Below are 9,679 nucleotides of genomic sequence, written 5' to 3' on the forward strand. Positions count from 1 at the left end.
GCATTTCAGAGTCAGTTTAGAAAGCACTTCAAAAGATACAACTTTGTTGCACAAATAAATGAGTGACACGTTTTCTCTGTAAAAGCTGAGGAGAGTAATGTCAAGACAGAAACACAAATATCTGACTTTTCAAAGACTGTGCACATTTGTTAGCAAACTAAACCAAGGACGATTACCTGTTTTGCAGAGAAATAGAATGATTTGGGGCAAGATGTTAGCAACACATTATAGAGAAGTGAAAGTATGTTTAAGTTTCTTCTGGCCAGAAGACTGAAACCTCAACGAGCATTTTTTTAAGAACTCTGCTGATTTTTCTGCCACTGTGTACAAGGCTGAATTGAAAAAGCAGATAAAGCCAGAGTTTTGTAACAACTATGGCTCATAACTGTGAGCATTTAAAACTTCATGCAGCCCTCCTCTACCAGCTTCAAATGTACACAGACAGGCGTTACATGCAGAAAATGGAACAGGTACACATTTGTTGCAACAAACAGCATGACTTAGGAATTTCAGAGCTCCTCAAAAGCACCGAGCTGGAAACTTTCCCCACCTTGAAAAAACCCCATACCTTGATAAATGGCACTGTCTTGTAGCCTTGCTGATACCCATCTCCTTAAGCCAAGGTCTGCAGCAACTAGGTAGTATGCAAGGTACAACCTTTCCCACGCCTCTTTCATCTCCAGCTGAATTTCATAGTAGGAAATCCAAATACAATCCATCTCTGCTGGCAAAATATAACTGGACTGCCAGCTCACTTCACAGACTAGACAAGAATTTATTCAGGTCATTCCATCCCAGAGCAATTGGCCCTATTTAGGCAGAAAATTAATTTATTAAGAATCAGAAATAAGCCTTGATTTGACTACATTTACTTTTCCCTACATTGCAAATCCATAAGTGTTAAGAGCACAGACCTTCACAGATAATGTGACACTGGAGAGCCCTCAGGACTGAAAATCTCTCTGTCTATGTTCAGCTGTACCTGAACCCACTGCCAGTGGGACAGTCACCTAAGCTCCCTTTATTCTCACCACTTTGAATTCCTAGGTCCAAAGAGCTCACTTTCCTCATTAGTGTACAGAAAAATAAAAAATTGCTTCCATAGAGAAAAAAAGCTGGGTCATTGTCACAGGACACTCCCTTCTGGAGGGAACTGAAGGCCCCATATGCAGACTGGACCCTCTTAGGGAAGTTGCTGCCTGCCTGGGGCCCAGCTTAAAGATGTGAAGAGAAGGCTTCCCAGCCTGGCACAGCCCTCAGACCATTGTCCATTATTGATTTGTCAGGCAGAGAGCGATGAAGGGGCAACAAGAAGTCTGAGGACAACCAAGGGGGACTTCAGTCCTGGCCCACGGGGAGGCCCCACCTGACTGGAGCTTGGCAAATGTGATGCCCATCTACAGGAGGGGCCAGAGGGAGGATCCAAGAAACTACAGGCCCATCTGTCCAACCTCAGTGCTGGGGAAAGTCTTTTCCAACCTAAACAAGTCTATGATTCTAAATGCTTGACAGGAAGGGAAACCGGTTTTGCTTGTAAACTTAATGCTTTAATACTAACTGAAGTAATTCAGTCAAGGAAAATACCTTGCTACAGGAATTACATGACCAAATAATGAGTGAACTGTAGTAAATGCACTTGGATTTCAAAGAGTTTCCTGTTGCAAACCTCAAATGTATCTTTGAGATACACTGGAAAAGATTCATAATGCATTTAATTCTCCGTCTCTCAGTTCTTGAAAATTGGAGCTAATCGTGATTCCAGTCATTTATTTAAATAAAGGTTTAGTCCGTTCAGGCAAAGCCTACTGATGTGACAAGCAAGCCATCTTCTCTCTAGGTTGATCTGAAAAGGAAGCACTTCTGTGAGCAGAGGTATTATTTTACAATTGCTGTGCACTTTGAGGTTCACCTGCTTTAGCTGTCTTTTCCTTCTGGCCACTTCAGAGTCCTGTGTCCAAGTGGGTTATGAACAACTTGGACTGTAAAAGCCATCTTCATATAACAGAATTAGATACTGAAAAGATGAACAATGTCTTTCTTACCACAGTGGGCCTATTGTAACAGCCCCCAGGCTCTGGCCTCTCAGACACAGCCTTGGTCCAGCAGCAGCAGCAGAACTGCCACTCAGTTCCCTTAAATTCAGAAAGCTGAGCAAGTACCACGATGTAGTATATTAATGGCAAAAAAGAATCTCTGATGGCACAGCTGTGCCACAGCTAAGACTCCAGAAACGTTAAACTCCAGCTTCCCTAAATACAACACTCAATATGCTGTACTATAATTAATGGCCTCATCTGCTTACAAATGTGTCACAACTATTTTTGCGACTAATCTCTCAAATCCAAGGAAAATAGATATTCTGTACATACAGATACTCTGGTTGGTATCTTTGGATCCCCAAGTATGCCATCTGTATCAGGGGAGCTTCAAGCACTAGAGCTGCATGTTCAGCTGAATATGTTGCAAATTTTTTTACCAGATGTTGCATATATACTTGCATGCAGATAGCCCAAATTAAAAATAAGGGTGTTTAATAAAAACACCAAGTAAGTATCTCCCCAAGGAGGCTGCTCTAGAGCTCAGGACTGCTTTGGCTGCTGCAGGGAAGGAAGAACCAAAAGCAAAATGGGATCTTGAGAATAGACCCCAGTGCCTGGGCTCTGTGCACATGTGATGAGGCCAGAGCATCACAAACAGCCTGTGCAGAGAAAAATCAGGTTTGACCAAGGGACAGTTTGTTTTACTTTGTTCTGATCCCCACAGGAAGGACCCTCAGCACACAATGTGAATAATAAGCAGTTCAGAAAACAGTGTAAGAACTGAGCTGTTGCTGGCATGTCCTTCCTTCAGCTTCTCTCAGGGGATCAGCAGTCAGAGAGCTCAAGGCACAGGGCAGTGCAAATCTCAGGGCACTGCACATCTCCAGCCACACATCTGTGCTGTGGCCTGAGCAGGTCACTGCTCCCCTGATGCAGACACTTGCAGGGAACTTTTTCTGCAAAATAACATCTGTGATCCTAACAGTGATTCACACCTGATTCTGCTCTTGATATTCCCACCATGCTTCCTGGTCTTTTTCTTTCTTGCAAGGCACATTACCCCGTATCCATGCTGCATTTATGTCTTGAGTGTGCTTTCCTTTGAGGAGGTGTTATGGGTATAAATGTACCTTAGCAAAGCAAAGCTTTGAAACATGTATCTTAAGAGAGTATCAGAGTTCAGAGCAATACTAAGCCCAACACACCTATGATATTCCTAATTCGATCTCTCCAATCACTTTGTAGCCTTGCAAAATGTCTGAGCTACAACCTACTTCAAGCTAGGCCAAGAAGCCTAAAATCCTTACTGGATTACTGGATATTCCGTCAAGCAAGAGACATAGGAAATGAACAGGAATCTTTCCCTGATAATACCATGCATTTGTTCCAAAGGATTAACTTCATTTCAGCAACTCCCCAGTTCAACTGCCTCAAGGGAACACTTATTTCCTGCAGTCTGAATTAAGGACATTTATCTAGCATTCTATATTACTGAACAAAAGCAAGCTGAAAAACATTGAATACCTCAAATTTTGCTCACACGTGCTACAGACATGGACTTTTAAAAAGACAAGTAGGAAGTCATGGATCTGTTGCAGAAAAGCACTCTGTAATCTACAGCAACTCTCCAGACTTCAGCCCCTTGCCATGGTGTTAAAATATGTGGACAATAGGAAAATGCGAAGCCCCTACTTTTAACACTCTCACTGACAAACTGAAAAAGAGAGTTTTTGCTATACTGAATAGAATACCTTGGACAAAAAAGGTCCCGTTGGTATTATTTTGTGTGTACACATGTAAACACACAGTCAGGTCTGAGTAAGCACACTCATGGCTAAGCATCCCAGAGAAAGTAGATGGGCAGTTCAGGGGTGAGACAGAGAATGCTTTGGAATGGATAAATCATCTGCAGAAAACATCTCTCGATACCCTCACTCCTTGGACCTTGCTCCTGAACAAGTCAGGAGTTAAAATTCCATATGCTATTTTTAGTAAATGTACAGAATCACAGAATACACTGAGCTGGGAAGGGACCCACAAGGACCATCGAGTCCAGCTCCTGACCCTGCACAGAACTATCCCCACGAGTCACACCACATGCCTCAGAGTATTGTTCAAACTCTCCTTGAGCTCTGGCAGCCTTGGTGCTGTGCCAACTGCCCTGGGGAGCCTGGGCAGTGCCCAACCAGCCTCTGGGGGAAGAACCTTTTTCTAATATCCAACCTCAGCCTCCTCTGACACAACTTCAGGCCATTCCCTCACGTCCTGTCCTTGGTCCTCACAGAGCAGAGCTCAGTCCCTGCCCCTCCTCTGCCCCCCATGAGGAAGTTGTAACTGCAGTGAGGTCTCCCCTCAGTCCCCTCTTCTCCAGCTGAACACACCAAGTGCCCTCGGTGTCCTCACATGGCTTCAAATCAAGGCCCTTCCCCATCCTCATTGCCTCCTTTGGACACTCTCTGATGGCTTAATATCCTTCTTGTATTGTGTCCCCCAAACTGCCCCAATGTTGAGGTGAGGCCGCCCCAGGGCAGAGCAGAGTGGGACAATCCCCTCCCTGGTGCCCTAGGACAGGCTTGGCCCTCCTGGTTGCCAGGGCACTGCTGACTCGTGGCCAACTGCCCACTGACCAGGACCCCAGGGCCCTTTCCTGGCACTGCTTTCCAGCCTCTCCTTCCCAGTCTGTCTGTACATCTGGGGTTGCCCCATCCCAGGGGCACAATCCGGCACTTCCCCTTGTTGAACTTCCCCTTGTTGGTGATTCCCAGCCCTGGGATCTGTTGAGGTCTCTCTGCAGGGCCTTCCTGCCTTTGCTATCTTAGCAAACAAATAAAACCAATTCAGAATGGATCCTAGGGGGAGGAAGGAAAGGAAAACAAAGCAACATGAGTGTCTTAATCCTCCTGGCAAGGGATTCCAACACCAGTATGACTCCACCAACGTCTGGACCCAGAGGAACAGTGGAATAGGGAGCACAGTACCCAGGAAAAGGGACAGGGACAGAGAAGTGTATCACAGGTTTAACTGCATTGTCATTTTTTTTCTGTAACAGTTAGATCTGCACTAACAATTTGACTCTCAATATTTCACTTTCAATAACAAAAAATCCTTGTCTTTACTTAGAAGGTGGTGCTTTCTCTGTGCCCATAAACAAGATTTTGAGCATTAGATAAAAACAGTGGAAGTCTTGGTAACAAAGTAAAAGAACAAACCAAACCAATCCCTCTCTGCAACTGTTGTGCAGCTTTCACTATTAAGCCAGAGTTGGCCACAGTATTTTCTTCTTTTCAGAAATGTAATTGAAAGCAACTGTGATATCCTCTCTCACCTCATGTCATCCAACCACCCCTAAATCAATGCAGACAAAACCTTCTCTAAACTCCTTTCAATTTGCTGTGAAATTGGAGAAATTTTCTTAGAAAGGAGGATGACTATATACAGCTCTGTCAAATGGCAGGATGGGAAAATATCAGTGAAGCATATAAACAACAATAAAGAAACTTAGGCTAACCCAAGGGTACAACTAGAAGGGAGAAATGAGGATGGATAGCAAACAAAGCTTCTTGACAAATGAAAAGCATTTGGCACTCTCAAGAAAACTGCTGTGATCTCTGTTCCTTGAGAGTTTTGAAACTAGACACAATAAAATGCAAGAGAACCATCTTGCACTGGCAAGGAAACAAATTATATGGTGAATCCTCTCTATTCCTGATTTCTATTTCTCTGAAGCATTGCATCAAGACATTGAACTAATATCTTGTGTGTTCACTGAAGGCTGGGAATTTTCTGCTTTGCTGCTGCACTACTTGCAGCTTTCAACATAAATTCTACCTCCACTCTACTCACAGGTGGAAGAACTAGGACCTGCTCCACATCAGCATCAGGAAATACTGAGACATTCTGGCCCCCTGCTCAAAGTGCTGTGCTGTCACCACTTGAGTGGTCACAATTTAACAGTCAAGAGCTGCAAATTTACAACTCAACTTTAGGCTTCAAAACATTTGCTGTAGTTTACCTGTGTAAAATCCAAGCCATCTGCCATGGAATCAAAGTGCCAGAAGGACTCTCATGCTCAGTAGATATGGCAGCAACTGTTCCATTGACCAAAAGTCCCAGGAAGAACTTTGTTCAGTTTCTACAAGTGCTATGTAGAAATAAAACTTGTATTTTTAAGCAGCAAAAAGCCTCACCAACACGATCAATAGGATTATAGGACATAAGTATGTCTGGCACCTTTTGCCAGGGCTGAGATATGAAACAATACCTTGGTTTAGAGTGCCAGCTTTATTCCCATTTACCCAGCATAACTGGTCTGCTGGGCACAGTGCAGCAGGAATACTCCTGCCAGCAGCCACTGAGACACGAGTTACCTGTCAAAGCCAGCAGTACAAACCCCAGTGCTGGCACCTGCAGGTACCTGGGTGTGCACTGAGCACCAGCCCCTGCCATTACTGCTGTTCACTGTGCCAGCAGATCCAGCACTGCCAGCAAACCTACTGAAATCACAGACCTGGCTTTAATTTGATGCACTGGCATATTTCAGCATCCTTGCTTGTGTGCTCCTCAACCTTGCTGCCTGAGCCTGCGTGATAACAGATTTTCAGGGAAGTGTAATAGTTGATGCCAGCTGAAATTAACCCTGTTTTTAATTATATAGCAGCTACCGCAGTTCCTCAGAGAAGAAACTTTAATTTTAGATTTCTCTACAGAAATCTTATCTCAAGAACCATACACTGGCGTGGAAGATCCATCATTAAGTAACCAAAAAAAGCAGGTCCAAATTAAAATTCAATCATGAGCTACATTCTCTGCTTAAATGATTATTAACTAAGTTACCTGAAAATTCACCCAGCTAATTCAGACCTCTCAGCTAAACATATGAAATGGCCTCTTTGGTGAGGAGGATAAATAAACACTGACCTGGCAAAGAACTTCAGAATTGGAAACAATTGAAAACTGTTGAGAGCATCTCAACTCTAGTTTTTTCCTTTAATATCTACAGGATCAGATTTTGCTTAGGCACTGAACCAGGTCTTTCTTGATGAAATTTGAGGTAGCATCTGAGACACATTAGGCACTGAATTTAATAACCCAAAGCAACTAAAGAATTTGATTAATTTGTGTTTAACAAAATCCCACTTCTTTACAGTAAGCATAATTTAAATCTTCATTCTTGATATGCTTCAAAAAATAAATCAAGAACTACGGTAAAAATTGTGGCAGATGTATCAACCCAAAAGGTTGATGAATCCATTGAAAAAAGCAGTTTAACACCATTTATTGCCACCATGACAAAATACGACAAGCTTGCAAATGAACACATTGGATACATAATGTTAACATCCATGTTCTGGCAGGTCCTCCTGTGACTAATCAAAATGCAGCTTTGATTGCTGTGACTAATAAATAATCCTGGCTAATAAAATTGCTGTATCTTGTAATTATGGCAGTGTGAACACTATCTTAATTATAGCAGTTTCAGAGCCTCATCCATCAATCAGTGAGGAGCAACACTTCTAAAGGTTCACGAGTAGAAGAAAAAAGGCCCAGTTGCCACTTGCAGAGACGATCAGCAAAGCTCAGGAAGACTCACTTCACTTCACAGAATGTATAACCACCATCACCAATCCATACCAAATTTTGGAGTGCACAGTGTGCTCAGACCTGGCTTCCAGCTGCCCATGGTGGGAGCTACCACACTGCATTTGTTGGGATGAACACAGCAATCTCCCATAGTATCTGAAAATAGAGAAAACAGTCACTTGGATACACAACTGGTATTTCAATTTGAGACTTTCAGCATTGGGATTGCCACTGCAAGGCCAGGTACTATCCTGCTTGCAGAGATATTGCACCCTATGATCAAAGTGATCCAGACACAGGCAGGAAAACTACAGCATTCAGGCTTTGGAAGATTTATCTGAACACAGAATGAATGGTACCAACAATCTCTTCCTCCAGTTGCCACCCAAAATAAACGTATTCACGACATTGTGCTAGAGTTTCTCAGTTTGAGCCAATACTGGAAAAGTCTCACAACATATTAAGAAGTTAATTGTGAGGTGGAGGGAGAGTTTTACACACAATTTTTCTGAAACCTCAAAGTTATTTGCATTCTTTCCCACCAATTCTAATACTCTTGGAATTTAGTGAAACTTTGATGCTCATGGAACAGTACTTACAGGGAAAAAAATTGTTGCTTTTCAGTGTGGGATACAATGACTAACCAGCAGCTTTTCTCTTCCATTTCTGTGGAAAGCATGTTTTTTAAATCACACTTCTTAACAGTGCAAAGGCAGTAGCCAGTAGAGTTCAGGCACTGTTTACTTCCCCTAATTAAGAACTGGAAAAGAGGAAAAAAGGTGTCTCTCCCCCATTTCCTGGCCCTACACAGATGGCTGGGTGTTGATCAGACCAGTGCCACCGTTGCACTTGTTAGTTTTAAAAGGGCTGTTCTTCCAGTGCCAGTGTTAAGTATTCCTCCAGAGGACTGAACACAGTTTCTAATAACAAATATGGTGAAAAGGGAGTCTCTCCTTCTGCAGAAAGCACAGACTGCAGGAACTGTCAACATATTAAGTTTTAAAATCAGGGTACCATTACCATGCAAATCAATACACAGCACAAGCTCCTGAGCGTGAGGGCAATACAAAACCAAAACTACTTCAGTACCTGCTTGTCAAAGCCAGAAGCCAAGATGAAAACACGGAGATTTGGAGACACAGGGACACCGACCTCAGCAGGAGCATGAATGGCAGGAGGGCACCAAGAGTGCAGAGAACTAAGGCTGGACATGCAAACTGCTTCACTTTTATTATCATCTAAGGAGGAAAAGCAGAATGAAAGCAGATAAAAAATTGTAGCGCACTCCAGCAGGGAAGTGAAGGTCAAACTCAGCAAGAGACAATGCATTCTAATGAACATTTCCTTCAACTCTTGGAAGATTAAACTCAGTACATCTTCAAATCCCACCAATATATTAAACTGCTCCAAAAAAGAATTTATCAGACATACAAACTGTAGAAATATCTTACTTTGTCCTGGCAGAGCTTCTCAAGTGCAAATATCAGAAAAAGTCTTAGGACGTGTATCTATAACCAGAAAAAACCAGTCATCTTACCAAACAGGAACCATCACTGCAAGGAAACAGAGTTAACAGTCAATACTATTCCCATAAGAAATAAAAAAAGTCTTCAAATTTGTGTTGAAACACGAGTACAAAGTCTGCTGCTAAAGATCAGACCTGCTCATTTGAAAGCTAAAGCTAACATATCTAGTAGGATGGAACAGATCCCCGTGCCAGTGGATTAGAAGGCCCACCGAATATCAACTGACTGAGGGTTTACATACATTTATTCAATACACACACACAGGTTTAGATCAGTACAGCTGGTCCACTGCTCACATTGTTGTTCCAAGGTCAGTGCTCAGCATCTTGCAAAGGCAGACCCAGAGAGGGAAACACACATAAAATGAGCAGTTAAGAGCTTAAAACAGTGTCTTAAAACAGTGTCAAACAAGCATGGAATAAAAAAAAAGTCAAACCAAACCAAACCAACAAAAAGGCATGAAAATTAATTCCCATGTACTCATGTTTTTCCTGCCTTTGCTCCATGGACGTGGGGCAGTGATGTCAGGGCAAG

At 42.8% G+C, this 9,679-nt stretch overlaps 1 long non-coding RNA gene across 1 annotated transcript; it reads right to left on the reverse strand.

Annotated features, from left to right (window-relative positions):
• Nucleotides 1-7,385: 7,385 nt before the first annotated feature.
• LOC108641403 lies at nt 7,386-9,173 on the reverse strand. The gene is made up of 3 exons (XR_001921987.1): nt 9,071-9,173; nt 8,709-8,857; nt 7,386-7,775 (listed from the first exon to the last, which is right to left on the reverse strand). It is a non-coding gene; the product is annotated as an uncharacterized LOC108641403 (long non-coding RNA).
• Between the last annotated feature and the right edge of the window lie 506 nt (nt 9,174-9,679).

This window comes from Manacus vitellinus, unplaced genomic scaffold, assembly GCF_001715985.3.
Source record: "Manacus vitellinus isolate BGI_N305 unplaced genomic scaffold, ASM171598v3 scaffold_60_pilon, whole genome shotgun sequence".
In the NCBI taxonomy this organism is placed as follows: Eukaryota; Metazoa; Chordata; class Aves; order Passeriformes; family Pipridae; genus Manacus; species Manacus vitellinus.